Here is a 27,458-nt window from a genome sequence, read left to right as displayed (position 1 = left end):
GGATAAAATTATTACATGTCATACATATTTGCAAATTACCCCACATATCCACCTGCCATAGAAAAGTGAACTGACGTCACTCCTCTGCTCTATAGCGACCCGCTTGTTCTCTTGCGTTTCTTAGAATGGGTCATTGAATGTCTTGTGCTCTGTCTCCACTTGACTGTCGTGTCTGTGTCTGCCCTATTTGTGGCAGGGTCTTAGTCAACTACCCTATGATAATTGTGAGCCTATTGTCTGTTTTTTATCTTGATGACAGATTTTCCTTAACCTGCTCGGTTGGTTTGTGATTGCCCCCATGCATCTGAAGGTGACCGATTTCTGTTCCTGGAGCTCTTGGCCTCTTGTCAGTTTGCATCTGAGCTAAGCATAGCTTTGCAGGTGCACTGCTGCCTGTGCCTGACCGTTCCCGTAGTGTTCCTCATGAATGACGTATGCTTGAAGAGCAGCAGGTGTTTCCAGATTGTTTACTCTCTGAACTATGCGGGACAATGAACCATCGTAGATTAGTGAGTGGTTTTAAATAGGTTGTAATTTCATGCCCCGTTTGCATCAGCCAAGCCATGGCGACATGCTAAAATTGTATTCCCACACCTCAGTGGAAGGGAGGAGTTCGCTGAAATGGGATAATGCCTCTAGGCTATGATTTCGTTGCATTTGTTATGCCGCAGAGGCGGCTACATTGATACAAAAGGTAAAATGTGCCTACGAAACTTGCAACTTTAGGTTTTTAATAGGATTCTGTCCCGTTTATGGCGCATAAGGTAAAAGTGGCAGCAAATGATAAAGTGTTGCAACAGAGACTTTCTTCATTGCAGTTACATTGATGTGTATTTAAACATTATGTATGTTGTACCCGATGATTTTGCTGCCAGTGCTTTGAGTTCTTTTTCCATGGACTGGTTTTGATTTCTTGTAAGTGTACTCTAAAGCTGATCGTGCTTTATTACTATTGTCAAGTACTAGAATCTCTGATTCCGATCAACATTGCACAGCATCTCACAGTGGGCAGCGTGGTGATGGAAGAACCGGTTTTTTTCCCTAGGTTTGAATGCCTGCGCTTCCATCAAACTTGCCCTTTTTTAAGGTCTAGTAGACCGCACATTTTTCTGGTTTGCTAAAGACATTTTGAGAACATTCAGACAGTTTACATGGGAATTCATTCCGCCCGTTGCTTGCCATTAGCTCTGTGGTTAGTAATGCTCATTTACTGGCTTTCTATTTGCGGGATTTATTTGCTTTAGGATGTCCAGCTTGAGTTTGTTCCTCACGTTCTCCAAACCTTGTTTACTGTATTCTTCCACAAACTCACTTTCTGTAAATAAGCCTTTAAATCATTCTTATCTTGTCACGTTTGTTGGGCCTTCAAAGACCGAGGTCAAATGTCAAGCTGTGTCTTCAGAGGGAGCTTGGTGTTTACTTTGCTTTCGCTGACTTCAAAGTGAGAGCATTTATAGGAAAGAGGAATGCACATTACTGAGCCCATGGAGTTCGCTCGTTCCCCTACTATGCTCTAGTTTCAGAGGCTGTAACATAACCCTTAAATAGCACATCATGTAACGTGGATTACAGATTTTTATTTTACCTAGATGGGTAAGTGGGTTGCTGCTTTTACCAGAGATCCTTTTGTTATTTGCAGTTAATACATTTTAATCCTTCTAATATAGCACATGGAGCTTTGAAGCACATGTGACATCCACATGTTGTAACCCTGACTGTTTTATGCAACAAATATCTTGTACATTGATTTACATACTTGCATGATTTATTGTCTGTTTATAAAATTTAGGTTATGTTAAATGCTCTGACTCCTTGCCACTCTACTCCATGCCACGCCACCCTTCTCTATGCCACTCTGCGCCATGTCACTCCACTGTACTGTATGTTGCGCTGCTCTACATCGCTCTACTCTACTCTACGCCACTGTCCTGTATGCCACATCCCACTGCTGTCACTCTACCTCACTGTACTCAACTCTACCTCATTGTACTCCACTCTACCTCATTCCATTCTGCTCTATGCTACTTTACGTCATTGTACTCCAGTTTACTCTACCCCCACTCCATTGCACACAATGCCACTCTATGCCACTCTGCGCTCCGTCACCCTGTGCTCTCTGCCACTCCCCTCTGCTCTGTGCCACTCTACGCTCTCTGCCTCTCTCCTCTATGCCACTCTGCCACTCTCCTCTACTCTGTGCCACTCCATACAATGCAAATCTGTGGCACTCTCTGCTCCACAGTGATGTACAGAGCGACTTCATTTAACACTTTATCCTCCAAAAATGTTTAATTCCAATCCTCTTGTGATAAACCACCTTCATCACACACATCAACGATGGCAATAAGACATTCTTCATCAGGACCACCCATGCTTTCATCATCACAAGTTAAAAGTGAACATAACAGATAATCTGCTCTAATGTTTTTTCCACATGCTCTCCATTAAAATTGTATTGCAACTACTTCGAGCTCAACCTTGCAGGACTGAGGGTATGATCCTTAATCACTACCCCATTGAATATGTTGACTAAAGGCTTGTGATCAGTTTGTAGCAATTTTTTTTTATCCCAAATGAAGAAATTGAACTGCTCAAAAGCTCACCAACATGTTAGAAGTTCTTTCTCAATAACAGAGAAAACATTTTAATTCTCTCCTAAATTCTGAAATGGTTTTCTATACTGCACCATTTTTTTGAGACTGGGTTGCGCACAACCACATCCACTGTAATAATAATCTCTTTAGTAGAATTGAAAGGTGCAAGTACTTCTGCTGAGACTATCTGTTTTCAAAGCAAAAATTCACTTTGACATTTTTCATCCCACTGAAATGTTTTTCCTTACTTCAAAAATTCAAGCAGATTAACAGTTTTGGATGCAAAATTCCTTATGAATGTGGTGTAAAATTGGCACACGCCCAGAACAGAGGAAACCTGGTCACTCTGCCCGGAGTGGGAGTATTTGTTATGGCATCGACCAAACCAGGCCTAGGCTTGGACACCTTTCTCCTAGATGACATGCCCCAGATATTCTATAGTATCCTTCTTAAATTTGCATTTATTCATGTTGGCAACCACTCCAGCCTCCTCAGAACAGTTTCCATAACACTGTCCTTCTCGGACTCTCCCTTACAGCTATCAAAATGTCATCTTGAAAGGTGACAGCACCTTTTACCCTTTCCAAAATGCACTGGAAAACTGACTCTGCAAATGCTAATCCAAACGGCGTCCTTTTGAACTGGTACGTCCCCTTGGAAGACACGAAGGCAGTGAAATGTCTAAAGGAAGAATCTAACTCTACCTGGTGATATGGAGACGCAAGATCGATCTTATGAAACAACCTGACACCAGCAAACATCGTGACTAAGTAATTAATTCTGGGTAGAGGATGGGAATCCACCCAGATTGCCCTGTTCAAACTCATACGGTCTGTGCATACCCTCAATTGGCCAATCTTTTTCTGTGCAATCACTAACGGGAACAACCACAATGACTTTGTTTTATGTTCAGTCACATCATCTTCACTTTTTAAAATTCTTTATTTTTACGTTCATCAAATCTTTTTAACTTGTGTTTTACGGGGTTAACACCAGCCTGGACCTGGATTTATGCTTCAACCCATTAATTTTGCCTAATTTACCACTGAAAATGGAGTTGAAACAAACATTCTTTAAAAGACTCCTCGCCTTCAGACACCGCTGACACCTAGACTTTTCTACGTGGACGAAATGTCATGCCAAAGAGGCATTGATGTTACCACCCTAGTATGTTGAGACCTTTCTTCACCACATAAACCTTCCCTGTAATTCTTCCCTCCTTGAGCTCTAAACAAGTTTCAAAAAAATCCTGTTAACTCTATTTTCCTGCCATCATACATTATCCGGCACCTGCCTGTCAGGTGAACACAACTTCCTATCTGGCCACATTTTTATTTTTATAATATATCTGTAATCATGGTCATTCTTGCCCCGAAATCAGTTGGCAAATTAATTTCCTTTCCATCAATAACAATAATCTCATAATGGTCGATGCATTCTATTCCTCCGACACCACCCTGAACAACTAAAACAAGATTTTGTTCTCCACCTGAACCCTCACACATTTCTCTGTCCAATATGACATTGACTATTGTTTTTTGATTGACACATTTAAGCAGAATGTTTCCCACAGTTTCCCACAATCTCTACAATTCACATTTTTTGCCGGCATCGACGTCTAGGAATGACTAAGATAACCACAACGGAAACATATTTGTCTGTTTTAAAGAAAGGATTTCTTCCTTTTTCTCTACATTCTTCTTGGTCTGATAACCCTGTTTAGCATTGCTGGATGCTTTTACTACAGAAAAACCTTTTTGCTCTTTGTGTCAATTCTTTGCAAGATTTCCCTGACCACTCTGTGCTTTTAACAATGTCTATTGTTTCCGTAAGAGTGGGATATTTTAAAGGTCAGCAACTTTTCCTGTACCTTTTTACCCAAACACCTTACCACAATTTGATTCCGCATCATTTAGGTTTTGAAATTTTCGATTCCTCCATCTGTTGCAAGAATGCGTAGTGCTGCCACATAACGATCAGTCAACTCTTACTGACGCTGCTCTCTCGTTAAAAACTTGTTGATTGACAGTTAAACTTGGCTGTACTTCAAAATGTTTGAAAGTTTCAGTACAGCTAATTTAAACTCTACTAGATCCTCCCCCAACTCTAATGGTAAGTGTTCATAAAGGGACTGGCCTTCAAATCCTAAATTGTTTTCAAGAAGATCACTCTTCCGCTCTGGAAAGTATCTGTTCCCACCAATGGCCCCAATATACTTTGTGAATGCTGTGAACCATGCCTTCCAGGGTCTGGGTGGATCTCCAGGTGTTTGAAGAAAAGATGGTGGTGCATTAATGCTCTGCATATTTTTGGAATCAGTGATGGAAAAAATATATTAATAAACTGACACATCAACCATGTACAAATGTACTGTTCCCAAATTAATATTAGTACATGTATGGAGTGTTTGCACTCAGAAGAAACACCACAGTAGATCCTTCACTAGGGCAATACGCAATAAATGTGTGCCTTTCACAGCAATATTCTGGAACGCCACACGCAGAAATTGTGTGTGTACCACACAGCTAATAATTCCACAGAAAATGTGTGCAATAAACACTGCAATACACGGATAATGTGAGAGTAAATAGCAAATTTGCTTCCAATAACACTAAACCACAATCCAATGTGTGGGAAATGTGTGTGTATCACAGCAATGGTCAGCAGTGCGACACGCCTCAAAGGTGTGCCTATCACCGCTATTAAATAGCAATGTGAGACTCTGTGAGTGTATCACAGTCGTTGAATGGTGGAGCAATATATTTTCCTGCCTTTATTTTTCACCAAAAAGGAAACGTGTGGATGTGTGCGTTCCAGCAATGACCTGGCCAGAGGTAAACTTAATGTGTGCATTTCTCCGTACCTTCAAACACCAGGCATTAACAGGTTGGCCAAAAAATACGAGCTCAAAAAGATGCAGTAACTTGCTGAGGAAAGTTTAGATGTTGCATAGCAACAGTGAAATGTTGCTGGTTTTCAGCAATGCAACTTGTTGGTAATGTACGCAACATCAGTCTTGCTGTGCGAGTCTGCGGTCAGGCGACGCTGCTCCCAGCGCATGCACAAGATGTTTATGGAAATTCCTAGATCGTGCTGAAACCCCCGCCTGAATGTCGGGCTCACGCTGAACTTTGCTCCTGGATATAGGGCCTACACTGAAATTTTCTAAGGGTGAAAAAAAACCTGTGAAGTCAGTCATAAGTATTAAAGGAAGCAAATACTCTTAAGTGCTGTGCACTGGCCTGAAACCTCCCTCGAAGCGGTTGAATGCTCCATGAATTCTTCAATGACTGTCATGCAGTCTTCAATGATGAGACGCACCTGCATGGCTGCGTGGGTTCTGGGTTGTACGAATCATCGCCGAACTTGTGGTGCAAAGAAAAAAGTGTAAACCTCAGTTTGTAGAAGGAAATATTTATTTGTAACGCCACAACTCCGGCAGTGTCAGGGCAACTGCCAGACATAGAATATACACAATAGTTTCCATTCCACATTCTATGTTCAACATCAAACTGTTCCCGGACACTGTGAACAAGCTGACCTCAGCACACACAAGTTCCTTACCCCCACCCTTGCACCATAGTTGGGAACCACCCTCGGGGAAATGGCCAATAATCCTTCGAAAAGTAGTATAGAAGAGTTCGTACTAAAGGGCATGTGACACGGGTCCCTTGTATACACTCTACACATGCTTCAGCTAAATTGAAGCATGGATTGTATGGATTTTCTGATCTGCTTGACTCCATTGTGCAATTAACACCTGCTGCATTGCCTTAACTAGCAGAGAGAGAGGCAGACTGTCCTGTGCAGAAGGAAGGAGACCGCTGCATAGGCCAGTGATTGGACAAGAATGACCATTCTCCAATTATGCAGAGAGAATCTTGATTTAATTAAAGACAGAGGCTAACATATGCATATACTTTTATTTGCTGCCTCAACATGGAGCCCTTTAAAGAATATTAATACATCATAAATGTATAGAATGTTCGTATAAAGTAGAACTATCCAGTGCACAGGGCTATCTTCCTCTTTAAACTACGAACAAATCGGGATAAAAGGAATCCTTCTCTGGTAGTATGGAAAGACAGAAGTGCTGTAAAACCATCTTGTTGCACATCTCAATCCTCGTGGAATTATCTAGAATTAAGAGAAAAAGATTATAAAGTAAAGGGAAAAAAAGCACTGGATAATAAACATATAAACTTAAATGTTTAGCAAGCTTTACAAACTCAAAGAAACGTTAGTACCCCTTCTCTCCTCTTAGGGTGAGGAGGGTGGGATAATGTTAGCCTCCATTTGTCTTTAATGAAAACAAGATTCTCTCTGCATAATAATAATTGGAGAATTGTCATTTCATTATAAGACCGGAGGCTACCATTATGTATGTTCAAAGCTGATGAGAGCTACACTGCTAACGTGCTCTATAGGCCTTGAATAAAATTTTGCGAAGGTGTTGGCGTTAGACCAATCGGCTGTTCTAAGAATCTCTGAAAGAGATCCTCCTGACCAGTAAACCTTACTAGACATTGCCCCACTATATGAGTGGGCCCAAATCTTGACAGGTCCATGCCAGCTTCACTCTTTATGGTACATATCCATCTAGCTAAGGTTGCTAAAGAGACTGGTTTTTGGGGTTTAACATAAGATAAAAGCAGTTGATCAACTCCATTCCTTCTAAATTGTGCTATCTTGTCATCATAAACTTTCATGCATTTTACCGCACACAATTTTTCTCAGTGGTTTAAAAAGGGATAGAAGACAGAGTCAGACATAGTCTTTGTTCTCTTCCAAATGTCGAAATGTACACCCTCATTGAAATAACATCTATTAGATAACTCAAGAACCTTAATATCTGAAACTCGTTTGAACAGAATTAGGCAAAGTAAAGTTGCCAATTTCATGGAAATTTTGCTTAAGAGCTGAGGTATTACCTTGCCAAGATTCAAACATTTTGAAAATCAGACTAACATCCCACAAGGAATCATAACGTGCTTTGGGGGGTCGTTTATGTCTAACTCCCTTCATTACTCGTTTGATAAGAGAGTTGCTACCTATTGCTAGATTATTTACTAAAGCATGCCCAGATGAAATTGCGGATCTGTAACAGTTGATGGTTCTATAAGAGAGACCAGAGTTAAAAAGGGTTGCTGAATAGTTTGCTATCTGTTGAACAGGGACCTCCACAGGATCCAAACTCCTCTCTAGACACCAACTGCACCATTTTTTCCACACACCCTTATATCTTTTCCTGGTTCCTCGAGCCCAGGATTCATCCATTAGGTTCTTAGCTTCTGATGAAAGGTCTGAAATCCTCTAAACAAGGTTAATTTTCCCCCTTTCTGAAACCAAAGGGTGTTCCTCTCCATCTGGATCCTGAAGCAGGCCCAGGGATGCTGGAATTAGACGAGGAATATCTATAGCCAGTTCCATCACTCCCGGGAACCACACCTGGGATTTCCAGAAGGGAGTCACAAGAATGATACTGCTGGACTCTACTGTCACTTTCCACAGGACTCTTTGGATTGATGAGAGAGGGGGGGGGGATGCATAGGCTATGTTCTTGCCGCAAGGTTAAAGAAAAGTGTCTTATTGCTGCAGTCCCTGGGTGTGGTTTCCAGCTGACGTAGATTGGAACCTGAAAGTTTAATCTGCTCGCACAGAGATCTATCTGGATTGGGCCCCAAAGGTCCTGAATCAGAGTGAAGACTGCTGGATGTAACTTCCAGTCGCTGGAATCCCATGGAAATCTCGATTACCAGTCTGACCGTACATTTTGAATCCCTGGAATAAATTCCGATTTTAAGATAATCTTGTGTTCCCAACAAAAATACCATATTTGTTGTGCTAAGTCTGAGAGTATCTTGGATCTCACACCTCCTAATCTGTTTATATATCAGAAACTGCTGTAAAATTGTCTAAGTGGATCAGAATGTTTGAATTCTTTGGAAGGTCCTTGAAGCTCATAATAGAGTTCAGGGCCGCCAACATTTCTAAACAATTTATATGAAGAGAATGTTCCTCTAGGGACCATCTTCCCACTGTCTCTATTTCTCCTATATGGGCTTCCCATCCTGTGTTGCTTGCATCGGACTCTTTTACAAAGTCCGGTACATTCCCGAAAATGGCCCTGCAGTTCCATACACTGAGGTTGTTTAGCCACCAAGTTAAATCCTCTTGTGCATCTGGTGAAACGGGAATCAAGTCTTCGTACCAAAGCCATTTTGTTAGACCTAAGGTCTTTAGACTCTGTAAACCCCTGAAGTGCAAAGGGCCGGGAGGTATTGCCTGTATGGACGATGATAGGAGTCCCAAAACCCTTGCAAGATCTCTGAGCAGTATAGTGTCCTTGGATAAGACTGACCTCATGTCTTTCTTTATCTTTACCACTTTCTTGTGTGGTAAAATCAGGTGGGATAGGACCGAATCTACCTGAAAGCCTAGGAAGTCTACCTTTTGAGTGGGAGTCAGAACCGACTTCTCCATATTTATAATGAAGCCCAGGCTCTCCAGAAGATTCGAAGTCATAGGTAAATGATTTTGCACCTCTATTCTGTCCTGTTACATAATGAGTATGTCATCTAGGTAAATGATTAATCTTACTCCTCTGTCTCCGAGGTGAGTGACCACTGGATGAAGTGCTTTTGTGATACACCACGGGGCCATGGACAGCCCGAATTCGAGGCAGAGGAATTGGTAAAGTATGCACTTCCATCTGAAACGGAGGTATTTCTGGCTGTCCTTGTCCATGGGAATCGTAAAATAGGCGTCACTAACCAATCTCCTGACTGTAGGATATCTCTCGAAAGGTAAATACCTTCGATTTTGAAATGCCTGTATGTTAAGACTCTGTTCAGGTATCTCAGATTTCTGACTGGCTGCCACCCCTTGTCCTTTTTCTTCACCAGTAGTATTGTACTTACAAATCCTTGTGTAGTATCCTGGTTGCCTACTATTGTTAGAGCTCCTTTGCCTAACATCTGAGTTACCTCTATGTCTATAAGGGTCATCTTCTCCTCTTCTAATCATAATTCTTTTTGCTCCCTGACTTGATGGGGTGTTTGCCAAAAATCTGTTTTGAAGCAGGTAACTGTTTCTAAGATCCAAGGGTCGTTAGTTATTAACCCCCAATTCTTGGCAAAGAGTCTTAGTCTTCCTCCTACTTTTAGAGTTTAAGAAGAAGAGGTGCTCACCTTGATAACCTTGAGTAGAGGATCTTGCTTTTCCTCCTCGGTTTCTTGGGGTCCTACCCCTCTGAGGGTAGAAGTTTGAGTTCTGTCAGAAGCCTCTCCCATAGTACTGAGGGTTTCTGTATTCTTGTTTATAGAATTAGGACCTAAAGGATCCACGGCTGGCAGGTGGTCCCCTTCAGTCAGCCCATCCACAAAGTGAGCATGGGCCAAAAACCTTACGCATATTGTACTGAGCTTTGCTGAAGGCACTGAAGGTCGAAGCATATTTTTCTTATCAGCTTGATGCTATTGCATTTACTCTGTGGTGCAATTAACACCTGCCGCATCGCCTTAATTATCAGAGACAGAGGGGCAGACTGTCCTATGCGGAAGGAGGGAGACCGCTGCATAGGCCAGTTATTGGACAAGAATTAACACTCCTCAACCACCTGAGGCTTGTTGTGTATTGCGTGCTGTCCGTGCCATTGACTAGTGCCTCCTTGGCACTTACATGCATCTGCTAGCACAGGTGTGCTTCCTGAGCATATTCTTACTATTCAGCGATGGAGTCATGTTTTCATTGTTTTTTCAGTATTCTCGTATTAAATTACAAAATCTGTCAGTTGAAGTTCAATTAACTAATGTAGTTTGCAGAAAGTTGTCAGCACTGTTAAATACATATGGCACTGCAGGAAGTCTTGGTTTCAGTGTTTATTCATAGTACAACATTCAACAGAGCTACATCCTGGCATATGATGTAGCAGAAAACAGTAATTTTTTTACTCGCAGAGCAGAAATGCAGCATAAATGACTACATTCGATAAGCATAATACCGTACACGCTTCTACTGGATAGGCCCCATTAGAATCACTAAGCTTCAATATGCCGCTCCTAGACCTGTCAGTTTTTGGACAATGTATTAAGAAAATTGTGCTGGAAAATGCACCATTTTACCACATTAAAACAAATATATAATTCCTGATGGAGAACCCCCAACTTCCTGTTTGAATTGTGCTCACTGGTTAAGCTCATGCAGGCGAATAGAGCATTTTCTCTCACGTTCCACCACTTTCAAACTTCACCAACTGCCACTTTTTGTGGTGTTCTAAGGAATGCTTCCTTGCAGTGCACAAGAGGCTGTTTTACATTAAAAAAAGAATAGTCAGTCAGCACTCATTCAATTCTTTGTCATACATACTTTTATATGTGAAGCAATTTCGTTATTTTTAACTGTAGCGACCTTTTTTAAAGAGTTTTTGCCCGGACCTAGTGAGAGGTTAACCTTAAACCGGCCTTCCTATAACCTTCTTCCTTTGCAGATTAGAACAGCCAAATCATCATGATGGCTGCGCCATCTTGCAGGACTCGCTTTTCACCTTGTGTTCAGGCCGTCTGTCTATCTTGTGAAAAAAGTTGGCACTGTTCCGTTATGCCGGGTGGCGGGTGTACTTTACGCTGTGTGAGGGAAGTTTGTACAGATGCAGTTTATGATGATGCTGAGGAGAGCAGGCGCTTATTCTGTTCTGAGACATGCTGAGGATTGACGAGAACGTTTCCGCTCTACCAAAGCCAGTTTGTTTGAGGAAAATATGCATTTATTTTTTTATTATTCAATACTGTCCTGATGTAAAAAAATCCTAATGTTGTCCAGCTACTACTGTGAAGCTGAAGTCTCGATGTAAATGTCATTATTACAATTGGATTAGTCATTCTACCAGTGTGACTGTCTCGAGCTGCCTAGAGTTTATGTATACTTTGTTTTTATTCTCTTTTCCGAGTTTTAGTTTGCCCCGATTCCTCGGATAACAAGATGCAGTGCCTCCGAATAGTCGTTTTTTTTTTCTCGGTGGTGAAGAGCCTGCAGCGTGAAGTGCTTTGGGAATGCCTCATTGGTTGCACAGTGACATTTTTTGACAAGTGTCCCTTCTGCTGTGCAACCAAGCATGGACGTGACTGAACTGATGGCCTTTCCACGTAGCCCTCAAGATAGTCCGTCCAGGTGATGTGGGAGCTTCGGTACCGGTGTGTCAGGTAGTGAGTAATTGTGTTTTTTGCTTCCCGGGGTCAGATGTGGAAATTGATGGATCTAGGCGCATGGTTAAGATCCTTGACACATGGTACGTTTCATGAGGATCTATTCCAGGCCTTTTCGAAAGGCTTCCCCGGGGACTTCCAGGCCCTGCTGTTTATTTTGAAGTTTTATATAGAACAAATATTGTTGGAAGTAGTCGGCCACAAGGGAGCTTTAGCCTTCGTCGTAATGTCTGAAAGAGAATGTTCAGGAGCGTTCCGCCGTGCTCTCTGGTTCACCTGCAGCAAAGTAAGACGTTTGTGCTATTCTATTTTGCTCAGAGTGTTTGAATCCATATGGTTAAATTACCATAAATATTAAATCTACCTTAAAGTGCATTTCTATGGGCACCTCACTTTCAGGCTTACCGTTGCAAATTGGGAATTTCTTATTTAAAGAACTTGTGAAATGTAAATATCAATGTTTTGTTTACCAATGTGGTGCTTTACTTGTTTAACACTAGGCGTGAATTATTGGGTGACTTTCATGATTGTGGAAAATCCGATCCTTACCCAGAAGTACCTATTTCACTTTTTAGTGAAAAGTACAGTTAGATGCTCACTAGCGAGTAAAAGTCATGCTGATAACTGTTCTGCACAAACCTATAAACCTTATTTATTCAAACATCTGCCCTTCTGTATCTTAGGACCGCGGTTTGGATAGTTTGATCAATTATCTGCATCTGTAGTGCATTACAAACCCCTGATAGGTTCTTTACTTAAGAGACTAGTGCCTGATTCGAAGACCCCTGGCTACCCAAGCACTGTCCTTGGAATTGTGGTGTTTGCCCTAGTTTCACAACCATCTTTAAAATGCACTATGTGCTAGCCATGCACTACAACCATCAGATGGCTTAACCACCTTTTTTGCATGTGTTTTGAAGTTGTTAGAAAAAAAGCTGTCTTTTCATTTCTGTAATTGGGCCATGTCCCCTCCTTAACCTCATTTGAGAAATGGTCAACACCCATAGTAACCATCAGTACATTTTGTCATCTAGTGGTAAAGTCACTAGATGTCAGACCCATTGCAGTAATACACTATGAAGGGGCAAAAGGTATATAATGTGAAGCACTGCATCCTTACTCCTTTGCTTCCTGTTAACATGGCGTACTGATATCTTTCTTGAAAATTCACACACACCTCTTTGAAGAGGGGGCACATGGGTACAACTGGCCCTCTTGCTCTAGTGACGAGCCCAGAAATGCTCATTCTTGATTGAATGTCTACCTAGACGTGTTGTATAAGCTGCTGCTTCATGCAAACTTCTCTTTGGGTCTGCTCTGTGGTTGCATAAAATATGCATCTGCGATGGAGAGGTAGGTCTTTTTGTGTTAGTCAAAAAATTATTTCATTCAGAAAATCTAGTTTTTTTGGTTAATAAATACAGATCAGTGGGATTGTTTGTATCAAGCCGTGTGTTTTAAGAGTTAGTCTTCCATGTTATTTTAAGTGAGCACATTTCCTTTAGTTCATTGGAGCCCATTGATGAAATGCTTATATTACTCCTTCCCATGGAGGGCCCCAAGACCAACTACCATTAGCATATGGGCACTAAATAGCTACGGGCGAAACGAAGGCTATGTTGCTCTAATAGTCCTCTTGAATTTATAGTGAAAGTAATCATAGTAGTGTAATAGAACCTATGAATTGCTACCAGGTAGCATTTATGGCTCCAATGTGATTGGGGGAAAAACGTCTGATTTATACTGGAAGATATCTGATCAGGACAAGTACAGTAACATTAGTCAAAATATCCTTTATATTTTCTGTGTATGTGTATACAATACAGAATTTAACAAGAGCTATAGTCTATTTATGTGACTTATTTTTTATTTATGGGTCATTGTGAATTTGACAGCATATGTTTTCACTTTCCCTAAGTGAACACTTATTTTGTTTTGTTTTTCAGAATAACCTTTAGGTGCATGGCAGTTAGGTTTAGAAATCGCTTCACAAATCAAAATTTTAATTGGAGTTCAGAATCTCATTTGCTGTGAAAAGTTCATAATGTTATCTCTTTTTGTCACTTTTGAGATTCACAAACCAGTTCTCAAACTTTGCTGTAAAAATAAATGCTGTAGCCTTGTAGCGGCAGGACGAAATCCCCCTGCCCTCATTACTCCAGCACATGCCACGAATGTCCGCTTGAAATGCATACAATTTAATATACTGCCCAGGGCATACCTCGCCTGCTAGCACATAAGTTGAGTGCAATATTTTCTGGAGCCTCGTCAGATGCCACAGCCTGCTGGCTGGATTTAAACACATGCTGTGAAACCTGTGTAGCGGTGAGACCTTGCTGTTTGCAAGTATTGGAAATCTTAACCCAAACTATTAGGAGAGCAGATTTTGGGCACAACACACTGACGCTTCGCGTATACAGAAAATTAGCCATGCCCCCTCCTGAGAGACTTAAACAAATTTACAAAGAATTTCAAGTAGGAGTCGTGCTCCATGGTTCTGGTTGCCGCTGAATGTTACATGGGTGAAACAGTAATATTTTTAACAAACTACAATTTGTTAATGTTGTCACATATGAACAACTGGAGGATGAGAACACTGCGATAACGAAGGGATTCAAAGTGTTCAAAAATAAAAGTATTTAGTTGGACAGAGACTGAACCTCCGTAAACATAATCATATAAGAATATTTTATATGGTGTAGTTCACTACAGTATCAGATTGTATTTAACAGACAGTACCAGGTGAAAAAATACAATCTACACTATCGCTAGAACAACTATGTGCGTCTGGCAGTGGGTGACATTATAGGTACCCGACATTATTAGCCATCTGAAAACATTGAGCAACAGGGGCATAGACCTCAAATGACACATATATTTTTTAAAGCCTTACATACTGTGTATTGGTTAACATGCAGTGGAAGCCGAAACACAGCCAAGAGCGTAAACACACTCAATCTGCAGCAAAGACCTCCATACATTGCAGGGGAGGGTATGCTGTGCACAGGGCCCTGCCTCCCCTTTGCTGTACATACCATAGCTGTGGTGAATGATCCTTTGTTATTCTCCTGTCAGCTGGGGAGCGGCTTTCTCTTGGCATCTGGTGCGAAGGGCACGGATGCAGGTGGGTGGCCTGTAATGGTGACGGAAGCCGCAGCCCTTTCTCCTGAGGGGCGGTGTAAGGAGGGAGCTTGAGCAGCGGAGATCGCGGGGGCCGCCATGATGATAAAGCGCGGTGTGCTAATGCCACGCTATATGAAAGGCGTGCAGCCGCCACTGTTTCACTGGAAACGCTGCATGTCAGTGAGTCGCACATAAAACAAAGAAAAAATGCGTGGACATCTTTCTTAAAGGTGAAGTGGGCTTGCTGGTAATAGTAAAGTGAAAAGTGGGCGCCGTGCTTAAGCTTGAAGTGCGGTACCCGGTACGGGATGGGGATGAGTGGCTGCAAGCCACGGGTGCAATTGTTGACTGCGTTAGCTGATTTGGTGAGCTGAGCATAACAAAAGAAAAACACTGCTGCCATTCTGGACCCTAAATCGTGCCGTGTGCTTGAAAAGCTAGCACAAAGCGCGTCTTAAAACAGTAATTTAAAGAAAATATAATATGGCGTGTGCAGCGTAAATAGCACGGCCGCCGTTCTTGAATCAAATTACATCAAATAAGATAAAGTGCGGCCATGCAGCTTAAATGATAAAGCGGTTGCAGGTAAGCGTGTTGTTCCTGCAATATTAGAAAGTCACTTAACAAAATAGCCCTCACAGATTACATAAACCATCCCGAGTAACAACACAGTAAGAGGGCCAGTCCTCATAGGAGATTACAACAACAGAAAAGGCAGTACTAAGGAGGGACTACTAAACCTATTGACCAATGAAAAGCCACCATTTACCAAGGACAGTAACATGAGCCAATTAAAAAGCAAAGTGGGCGGAGCTTCAGGCCCATACCGGAATACAGCATGTCTCGAAGAGACGGCGCAAACTCTGCCTAGACGAGACCTAAAAACTGTTGCACCAGGTTGCCAAGGACAGACTTATTGGGGTTACCATTGCTTGTTTTTTTAATGAGGTGAGGTGACTGGTGGTTGTATATTGCCAGGTTTATCCAGTCAGCCGACTCCGGATACTCACCAGTTTCCCTTTATTAATTTGCTATTTCTGCTGACCATCGCTAACACCTTTGCTACTTGGTCAGTACTTTTATATGTCAAAGCAGAATGGGAAAAATGACAGTTGAACAGATCCAAGGATGAAGAAAGTGTACAAAAAAGTGATGAATATAATGCTTGAATTAATCTCAGCTACCAGTAATTACACATCCCAGTCCATCATTATTTTGCACACTATGCCACCTGTTTGGACCCAACCGTGTGCAAATCAGTGTTGACCCTGTTCCAGTGGGAACAGTCCTGCCCGAACTGTCAGGCAAGGTCTTGACTCTACTCCAGTGGGAGAACACAGGTCTTTGGAAGTGTACACAAAGCTTGGGTTGAGCGTTTGTTGCTGCCCTGTGTTGACCCTACAAGGCAATGTGTCATAGCCATCGGTCATAGAAATTCATATTTTGGAGTTTAAAGAAATAAAAATCGGGGTTCATGCCACTAGTAATTTCTGTGTTTTAAAGCTGTAAGCCTCTGTCAGAAACCACTAAATAAGTACACATTTAACAGTACTCTAAGAAGTATGGAGTAGTAGTGAACTTTGGGTCAGTCCCATTAAATTGGCTTTCAAGTGTTTTTTTTTTTTGTTTGTTTTTGTTTTGAGACTTTTAAAAGTTTTCCATGAGTTAACACAAAAACAGAACAATGTAAAGGCTGTATTCTAGATCTCTCCTCCACTCCACCCATCGTTTGCGGATTTGTACATCTTGTCAAGATTGTAGCCCCAGTCTTGTATATGTCTGGATTTCATTATCAAAGCTTTTAGTGTTATAGTGCCTGTTCGCAATAATGATACACCTGTGTTCCGCCCACGCACCCTATAAATGAAGTGAAAATACTTCATTCTGAGGACTCCCCCTCGCTTTGTAAACTATTTTATTTACACCAGCTTATTTTTCCCAGGAGCAGCATGACATCCTAAATAAATGTACCTTATTGAGAGTCCTAAATTTGTCAGGATTGAAGAGCTTGTCCTCCCACGAGATATTGCAAGTTGGGTTTATTTTGCCAAAGCTTGGGAATGAAGGAGAAACGTTAAGAAAATAAGTCCACGGTAGACTTTATCTTAAGCAGTAGTGCTACCCATGCTTATTGGTGCAATTTGGTACATGAGTGTCTACCTGAACAGGGGTATAGAATTTAATAAAATATCCACTTGTCTGTGGGACATACTGCATCATAAATCTACTTGTCCTTTTGGTCCTATGCAGTGAGGTGACAAATTATGGCTGTGACTTCATTATACCATAACTCTGATAATTGCCTCTGATTATGCAAGGGCTCCTATTATAGCAGGGTTTGGATATTAGCAAGTCCCTGATTTTTTTTTTCCACCTTTCCGCTGATCTATACACTGGGGCTGGCAGCATTAGTTCCAGGGTTGGAATGCCCTTTTGACTCTGTGCAAACTTGCGTGTTTGAGTTTTCACCAGCTCTTCTCTAATCTTTTTCCACGCTGAGAAAGGTTGGAAATTTACTACTGACAAGGGCAGAAGTAAAACTTCTTCCAGGGTGCTGGAAAGAGGGGTTGAAGGGAAATTGAACTCACAGCAAAGTTTTTCAAAAGCAAATCTGCACCTGCTTATTTGCTTGTGCTAAAATTCAGTTCACAAACATTTTCTAGGAATGATTTTGTAGTAATTAGTTGTTTCTTTGTTCTAGACTATTGCTAATATGTACTCTTAATTGACATGTCCTCTTTAAGTAGCCAATGTTCTGCTTAGTTACTGTAGAATGTTTGAATTCATTCTTGAGTTGGAAGTCTGTTGGAGCTGGCTGCTCTAGGGCTAGCTCCTCATCCATGTAACCAATAAATCATCATCTCAAGACAACTTCTGTATCCTGGTCATTTACTACAGATTTCTTTTATGACTTTCTTTTAGTCGTGGGCCATTAATTAGGTCTGGTGTTAATCAAGACCTCTTGAGTCTGTCTCACTGTGAGTAGTTTCTTTCCCTGCCAGGTACTACTGTCGCAATATGTGCTTTTTGAGAAAACATTTTTTTTTTTTTGCTTAGCCAATGTTTTTGTTATATTGGTGAGCACCCGGCAGCTTTCACAACAATAACGTTTTGCAAAAACAATGCCAAAACAAGACTCGTATTGACAAAACCAAAAGGCTGCCAACCAACGCCAGACCTATTTGCTTTGCCAATGCTTGTTTATTTTTGTGTCCCATAATCTTGTCCATATTGATTTTACGCTTTTTTCCCATTATGGATATTTTGGGAAATACTAGCGTGCGTCATGCCTGTTTTACTAAATGATGATTTCAAGAAATGGTACCAAACATCTCAAAGTGGTTTAGCTAAACTTTTTTTTTTCTAGCTGCAGTGTTGGTCAACATTTTATATTGAAAGAAAAGAAAACTTTGCTTTTATGATTCTGAGAGTTTTGTGCATCTAATCTCAGAACATTCTGGGAACATTATATGCATCTACAACTTTACAAACGTGCATAAACATTTTTATACTGTCAGGAGTGTAATCCGAGCTTACAGCATTTCCTTAGAGTGCCCACTCTAATAATAAAGGCTATTCATTATTGAACCATAAATGCAAGTTCAAACAGCATGAACTTATGAACACCAATCTCGCGTTAACTTCAGACAGTGCTCTGTCACGGTTCCATAATGTGATCCTGTGCACTGGCAACCAAAAGGTTTTGCTGAAGGGGGTTGGGTCTACTTGTCACAAGGGCAAAATAAACATGACAATGTGTTGTCCTTGACCCCAGACAATATATCCTGGCAACGGGCTATAGGAATTCTATACTCCTTCTGGATCATAGCCATCGTTTTGTTAAACTGTTTACATCCTGGCCATGCCCTTAAGTAAACAGCTTGATCTACACTCTTAAGTCCTCCGTGCTTGTATCAGCCAAAGGTTCCTTTAGTCGTAATTCAAATAACTATTTGTGCTGCCTGAAAATTAATGTGCAGCCATTAACAGCAAGTATGAATGTCTAGTGCCCAGGTGATGCTCAGTCTAGTCGTCGTGAATTCTATGCTACATAGGACTGTACCAAGTGGATGGGTTTTTGCAGTTTACCGCCCATAGGGTTAGCACTTCCCACAGCGTTCAGTGCTGTGCTGGAATGTTGTAGGCTTAAAAGTAAAATGGGGGCAAAGGACTGGGTCGCATACAAGAAATCAAAAACAATCTGTTGCTTTCAAGAGACCTGAGCAAGGGACAGCATCACTCTAGAAGGCTTCTTCTCATACAGCACAAGAGCTATAAAGGAAACGAAAAGGAGACCTAGAAGGTGTCGTCTATCTGTGTATCCATTTGACTGGGCACCGTCAAATAGGTATGTTTTTCAAACAGCAACAACGTCTAGCTTCTACAAATTTCCAGTTACCTATGGGAATTAGGCATGTATATTTTCAGCCAGGGTATCCATCAGATTTTTGCAAACAGCTCAGTGAGCTGGAAAAACGTGTTGGCTCTCTCCGTTGTAACTATATGCTATGCCACCAGCTCCATTCAGTCTGCCAGGGGCAAGGTGTCACATAATTTTGGTGTGTGGATATTTTAACACCAAGCTTGATGCCACACTGAGTAACTTGAATATTCTACACAATTCTCTTGTCTGTAATCTGGTTTGAGCAGTTTCTTGTCTTTCATGCTTAAAACTTGTCCCCCAAACGGATCTATGCCTTCAGACTCACCTGCAAAATATACTTTGTGATTTGTGGCTTAGTAAATCTGGATGCATGGCAGCTGGTTGACCTCGAAGTGGAGGAAAGAATTTAGTGACCACGACCTACTGATGGCGCATAAAAGACTCCTGATGAGGGCATCTGCTATCCATGCTTGTTATCAAGAAACGAGAAATGTGGCACTGCTTGTAACAACTAATAGGAAGTGCATTGCCTGGCGGCACAGTAATAAGTGACCCCCGGGCTGTGGTCCAGCTTTCTTTCACTGGCAACATAAGAGCAAGGATTATTTGGTGACTAGAAATCTCCATGACCCAAAGGTAGTTTCAGAATTTGAAATCTTAATCAAACTGTTCTGATGGATAAATGCCCCACAAGTCTCATCTCAGAAGTTTTCTTATAGCACCAATTTCACACAGTTATTGGTATGATATGGAATGCAGCAAGCTAAAACAATGCCTATCCATTGCCTTAAAAACGAGGCATAGCACTTCAGATGGCGAATCTCGTCTAAAAAGGCAGGAGTACAAGCGTCTTGAAAAACTAAAAAAACAAAAGCCACTTCCGTTTAAAAGCTTGGAGGGTACTTATGAAGCATTGAGAAGCAAGAACATCAGGAGCTTCTGGGAATTAGCCAGATGGGGCTCAGAAGGGAGGACGAGAAATCGGGTAAACAGTGTCTCGCCGAACTCTTGGTTCAATTACTTTTGATCATTGTACAGCATTGCCGGCCACGGATGTCCATTATTACAACAAGTGCACCAGTGAGCCAAGGCCTGGCAGCCAAGGAAGTTAGACCGATGGAGACCGTAAGGGCAGTCTCTACTACCCCCTCCCCGCCCCAAGAACCTACCAATAGGGCTTGCTTCATCGTATAATTAATTTACAGAAGGGGAGTTTGGCAGGAATTCTTAGCCAGAAGCAAATGAAAGACCGCCGGTCTGATTAGGTACCAGCTGATGTATTTCATTCCAACCTCACAGTTTGGGTACCCGTATTAGTATCTGCTTACAATGCAATTTGGCTCCGGGAGACGATTCCGTCCTCATGGAAAACAGCCATTGTTGTGCCATTCCACAAGACATTGCACCACTTTTTTGGGGTGCGCTTTCAATGCACTCCTAAGTGCCTGTTTGCATCTGTGCCTGGATCCGTAATAGTGGGCGGGTCGAGGCAAAGTGATTCCCTCCTTTTCATGGGCCATGCCCCCGTGCAAATGAGGTAGCTCACTCTCAGGATAGTGCTGGCCCTACATGTGCAGCTGCCCTTCCAGTATTACAGAAGAAGCCGCACAAGTGTTTGCTGCCCCGTTTGTAATCCCATAGTCCCTGGGTGCTCACTCCCGTTGCACCCTTAGGACGCTGTGCATAAGACACCTATATTTTTCCTTTTTTCTATTATATACATGAGGATATTGAATGTTCTCAAACATGGGCAAGCTCTCACCACGTTTCTCTGACGTGGCCCAGTTTGGGTGGTAACATCAAATACAAGGGTGAGGGAGGCTTCAGACTAGTTTACGCTCACTGTAGTCCAAAATCTTTGTCTTGCCAGAAGTCTTCGGTTTGGGTGCTACTGAACAGGTGTAGCTACCTGCAGTATGTCACCATTCATACACAAATTACATTTATACATGCTTCTCAGTTATTAGTATCCGTCTAGCTAAGGAGTTCATGTATGCGATCATAAAAAGAAAGGTATTTTGTGGCCCTTTTCATCAGAGTACAGTAGACTGTATTATCAAACCATTCGCGTTCATTTGGAAGTTAAATGCTGAAAGAAACTAATTTGATTTTATAATTGATTATTTCTTCTTTTCTTTTTTTTTTTTATTGAAGCTTCTCAGCTGCAAATCCCCAATTGATATTTATTTCATTTTTAATTAAATGGTTTAGGCGGAATCTCCCCAGTTAATCTCTTGTCACCTTGGTGCAGTATTGAAAAGTGCTTGAACAGTATCATTATGTGCTGCTGCTCCTATTAAACACGACTTTTGCTCCCTCCTTTAAGGAGACAGAATTTGCTATTAACGTGCTGCTCATCTCTCCCTCCAGCTCCCAATGACAAACAATTCTTTGTCATTGCGTTTTTTCACTGAAACGGATTCTTAGTGATGGTTCGGAGTTGTCAGTTATGTACTTCTAAATTTGAATATAGTCCAGTTACATTTGGGATTTCATTCATATTCACCTCCAGCTCCATTAGCTTGACCATCCTACTAACTCATTCTAGGGAAGGCAATATGGGAGCAGCTTTGACCAATCGAAAGAACACAATGACCTCAACTTTCAACCTCTTAAGGTGACATCCCTGGCTAAGGCCACCACACTCGGAACACTGCTTTGTGAAATAGCTAAAAGAGAGCTGTAGAATCCTATTAAGCGCTCCTATTAACAACATAAATAAGTACAGCTATAAATGAATCCCAAAGTTTTCCTTTAGGTCTCCTCAATAACTGAGGTTGCCCCATAATGTAACTCCTTTTGTTGGTCTCCTTGTTGTTGCCCTTGGCTGCCCATGGACTTACCTTTAGACTTTGCCCCATGCTAATCTCTGGCAGCACACGTATCTCCTCACTCCCGCCGCCGCTCACAGGATTTCGCGGCCGCAGTCTGGTGTGAAGGAAAAACCGGACTACAGCTCCCAGATTCCCCAGGACAGACACAGCGTCATCAGACCAGCGCACGGAGGCGCATAAAATCGGCGTCATTCCCGGCGGAGCGGATGTCTCCTTGTTGTTGCCCTTGGCTGCCCATGGACTTCCCTTTAGACTTTGCCCCATGCTAATCTCTGGCAGCACACGTATCTCCTCACTCCCGCCGCTGCGCACAGGATTTCGCGGCCGCAGTGTGGTGTGAAGGAAAAACCGGACTACAGCTCCCAGATTCCCCAGGACAGACACAGCGTCATCAGACCAGCGCACGGAGGCGCATAAAATCGGCGTCATTCCCCACGTCGCGGGACCGCGCGCGGACGGCGCCGGGCAAAGCCCGGGCAAAGGGCGGGCCCTCTGTGGCCCGAGAGGACTGGACTGGGCCACGGCCCGTACGTCGCAAATAGGATTTCCCGTGTGTGCATCAAAGCCTATAATATCCCGTAAGTGGACTAGCTGACAAAAACACCCTGTAGCGTTGATGCATGTGTTAAAGTTGTTAAATAGCACTTAAATTGTATGCACTGGTCCTAATACCACACTGGTAGACGTACTGTTAGGTTTTTTTTTTTTTTTTTTAAACAATCATGAGTATGCCTGGACCAAAAGACAAGCCTCTTGGGAGAGGATCTACTAAATGTGGGACATTGGACAATTTTGTCATTAGACCTATTACAGAAATCGATAGGGCTATAGCTCTAGAGGATTTACGGGCGGAAAGACGTCGCTCTGTAGAACACGCAAAAAATAGTCGCTTACTTGATCTTCCCTCACAGGAAATGTCCTCCTTACAATGCATTACCCCATATGATAGAGATGGTTTTGATGTCTCCTTCGGAGATGGTATACCCTTACTTCTTAGGGACATCACTCCTCCCCTAGACTCAGTAAACGACAAAATTTCATCTCCCTTATTGAATAAGACTTCACTTGAAAAAGCTGTTGTGAGGGCTCGTTCACCATCTGTAGAGTTAATTCAGCAAAGCGAACCTAGCATTCTGGTAACCCCTCGAGCACAAGACCCCATACCAAAAAAAAGGAAAAAGAAGGGCTTTCTATTGAAAAAATCAAAGCCCAAAAGCAACATATTAACTCCAAACTAAGTAACTCTGCAAATAAAGTTCTTACACTCGATACATATAACTCACAAAGTGAAATAATAAACCACGTATTATTGGAGATTTTTGGGATAATGATCAGATCCCTTATATTACCATTAACAGAAAAATTAAAAGTTATAGTGTCTCAACTGGGGAATTTAGAAAATAACTTGAGGAGATTAAAGAGGGATCCAAGGACATAGTTAAGCCTCAATTAGTCCCTTCAATGAGCCCATCGCCCACAACCAACACTGACCAAGAGGGTCCAACTACTAGAGTGATTAGCCCGCCAAAACTAAACATCCAGCATACGTTGCCTTCTCGAAAGACACGTAGTGATGGACCCCTCAAAGACTTGGAGCCGGAGGTGGCTTCGAAACTCCAATCCCAACAAAAATTGAAGCAATCCACAGAAATACCGACCATCAAGATTTGACAAGGTCACCTATTCAACCACACCGTAATGTTGACCTTCCCCCGGAAGCTGTTCCTCTGGTAGTGGTCCTAACTGGAGTCCCTCCCTTAGAGGAGGGGAAAAGTGAAGGCCACTCCCAACTAAAAAATAAAGTTATATTTTGGCTCGGCCAGAAATGCCCTCTACCTCCAGAGATCAATGGGGAAATCCTTCTTGTTGGGCGTCTCTCTTGGCTAGGAAGTAGGAGAAAAGATATCAAGGGTGACATCATAACAATTAATTTTAGAGACAAAAGAGCTGTAAAACATATTTTAACTTACTCCTCTTTCAATGATTACAATTTAATAAAGGTACACGACCTGACCCATTTCTATCCTAGAGCACATTTTCCGGCTAAAAACAACATAAGTCATCTAACCCAAAGCTTGGATAGGTGCACTAGCCCCTTGTTCCAGCGCCAGGATCCCTATTTCAGGCCCCCCTATAACCAACATAGCAATCGAGATATGCATACCTTACAATATCCAGATTACTGCCCAAGGCCCTCCTTATTGAACCTAGGAGGTTATTCTAACTCTTATTACCAATATAGGACAAACTCAAATAGGCCCCTCATAGAGAACTATAATCTGCACATTCCATCATTTCATTTACAGAAAAATCCTTGTGTCACTTCATTTCATCAACCATTAGATCACTTAAGATTCCCTCACCAATCCCAGAACCATTGTTTTCACCCTCCTCGCCCAAATCAGGACGACCACACTTTACCCTTCCATAATCGATATGCTGAATTCATAGACCTGGAAGGAGTGGACTGACTGAAGTCACATGGGGCAGAAATTACTAACACTAATAGATTACAAAAGGTTTCCCCCAGTATCGTGGAGGAAAATACAATCTTTAATCCTGATATACCTATGCCCCAGGATGTCATTTCAACTCACGTCCAGACTCCCTTAGTATCCACGGATTTTTTATTTAACCACACATCCGTGGAAAAAATTCATCCCACTCCAAACACAGAACATAATTCTAAACACTCCCATACTTTTATTTCTAAGACAGGTCAAGGAGATGAGATAAGTCCCCATATAACGTTCCTGTATTGGAACGTAGCAGGTCAACGTTCTAAGGTTAATAACGATATATGGATTAATTTTGCCCCTACATTCGATATTCTGGCACTCCAGGAGACCTGGACTGTTGAACCAATACACATGGTAGGCTATAAAACCTTTTTCTCTTCAGCTCAACCCTCTGTCTCAGGTAGAGCGAAAGGAGGTTTATCAATTTACATCTCAAACCTCCTAAACATAAAAAAAATAGTCCCCATGAGTCTCGATTTCCACGCCCAGATTCTTGAATTGACCTTGTATGATGGGGACAGATTTATCATAGTGAATTTTTATAACAACCTCCCAGAGCCCGAAACAATCACTGTGGTATCTCAGATACGGATTACTTTAAAAACTAGAATAACAAAAAAAACAAGTGACGCGGTGATTGTTTGGGGGGGGGATTTTAATTTAGGTCCATGCCATCATACCCCAAACGGGAACATATGTGGCATAGTGGATGAATTTGACAATTCAATTTCCCACTTTAGACACTCAACTCTGGGCAACTACTTAAACTAAATTTTATTCGATCTAGATTTGGTTCAGGCAAATTCTAGGACCAAAAAGAATCAAACCTTGGCTCCTACTTTTTTCGGGAGAGGTTGTTCAACAACCATAGATTACATCTTGGTTTCAAACGCGGAGAGGACTGAAGACGTTGCCTTTACTAGACACCTAGTCTTGCTAAGTGACCACTATCCCCTTAGCATTTCCCTCCCCCTGGCTCATAGGTTAAAGAGAGGTATGGGAACCATCCTTTCACAAAATAACCTAGCACTTTCTAGATTAAATGGTTATGCCCTCAAATGGGGAAATGTAGTGCCCATGGAGTTGACTAAACAAGTGATTACAAACGCTAACTCACCCATCATGACTTGTCTTAATCCACTTTCTAGCAATTCGGAGGTAATTACAAGCTTCGAACTGATTGTTGCAGCAATCAATGAAGCTTTGTGGGTAAAAAGAGCACACCCCTCAAATAAACAAAAAGGCTGGTTCAATCATGATTGCACATCCGCATATTCCAACTTAAAATCGGCACTGAGAAAAACAACAAGGTCCCCACAAGAGATAGCAACTCTCAGGAAAGTCTATAACCAAACCCTAAAGACCAGGAAAAAAGAACTAAAAACTCAGCTTTGGGAACAATTACACGAATCTTGCTCCCAAAAAAATATGACAGCTTTTTGGCAAATAGTAAAGTCTCCTTTTTTTGACAACACACATCATGCTAAACTAGATGTAGCCATTGAGGAAAAGGAATGGGTCCGGCACTTTTCTAATATTTTTTCGGTAGATAAAGAGTTACCTGAAGCGTTGCATTCACACAGCCTGAACTCTAAAACATTAGAAAAATCATCTCTAATCTACCCTATTGACCTTCATTTCTCTTTGGAACAAATCACTTCGGCCCTGAACGCAAGCAAAAATGGGAAAGCACCGGGCCCAGACGGAGTCCCTATCGATCTATTTAAAGATCAAATGGCCTTGTGGACTCCTATTTTAACCAGAGTTCTGGGTTTACTACCATCCTGGTCAAAATCTATACTAGTCCCAATCTTCAAAAAGGGTGATCGGGACTCTGTATCCTGCTATCGCCCAATATCTTTGTTAGACTCCTTGGGCAAGATGGCAGGGAGAGTCATTCTTGAACAACTACAAGATTGGGCTGACGAAGGTAGGGTCATCTCTGATTTACAATATGGGTTTCGTCAGGGCATGGGCACAACCGAGCAGGCCCTTAATCTCTCTCTTTTGATCGACAAATATGTCCACATTAAAAAGGGTGACCTATATATGGTTTACGTGGACTTGACAGCCGCGTTTGACTGTGTCTTCCATTCCAAATTATGGGTAATATTGGCTGACATGGGGGTCCCCCTGAACTTACTCACATATGTTAGAGAACTCTATGCAAAGGCTTCTGCTCGTGTTCGTTATGGGGTGGGGGGGGGGAACTGACTGATCCTTTTCCAGTAGAAAAAGGAGTTAGACAAGGATGTGTCCTTGCCCCTCTTCTTTTCACATTATATACCAATGCACTGGAGAAGGAAATGCTGAAGGGTTCCCAGGACCTCCCAACACCTGCATTACTTTATGCAGATGACTCGGTTATACTGGCACGTACTCCCTGCGAACTACAAAAAAAATCTGAGTAGATATTCCACGTTCATGGCAAGCCTTGACCTCAGGATAAACATAACTAAAACTTTTGTCATGAGGTCAAACTCTTCCCGTACAAATGCTAATAAAATGAGGGGTATTTATTTGAACAACCAAAAGATAGCTACTACCCACACTTATTCCTATCTGGGCATAATAATGGACAACAAATTATCATGGAAAGCAGCAGTGGAAACCCGAAGATTACTTTTTTTAAGAACAGTCACAGCCCTTTTTAACTTTATTAGGAAATTGGGCAATAGAGCCCCAAATGAAATCATCCAGATCTATAAAGCCAAATGCTTGTCAGTGGCCTTATACGGGGCTGGCCTATGGGGCTTTGTGAACTTAGATATCACCCAGAAAGTCAAACTGTTTTTTGAGGT

At 41.9% G+C, this 27,458-nt stretch overlaps 1 protein-coding gene across 1 annotated transcript in view; it reads left to right on the top strand.

Moving 5' to 3' along the window:
* Positions 1–27,458, top strand: part of MTPN (myotrophin) — a 399,325-nt gene that overhangs the window by 27,295 nt on the left and 344,572 nt on the right. The gene's annotated exons all lie outside the window — the stretch shown is intronic.

Source organism: Triturus cristatus, chromosome 4_1 (genome assembly GCF_964204655.1).
Source record: "Triturus cristatus chromosome 4_1, aTriCri1.1, whole genome shotgun sequence".
Classification (NCBI taxonomy): domain Eukaryota; kingdom Metazoa; phylum Chordata; class Amphibia; order Caudata; family Salamandridae; genus Triturus; species Triturus cristatus.
The sequence above is the reverse complement of the archived record's forward strand: the minus strand, read 5'-3'. Positions and strand labels throughout refer to the sequence as shown.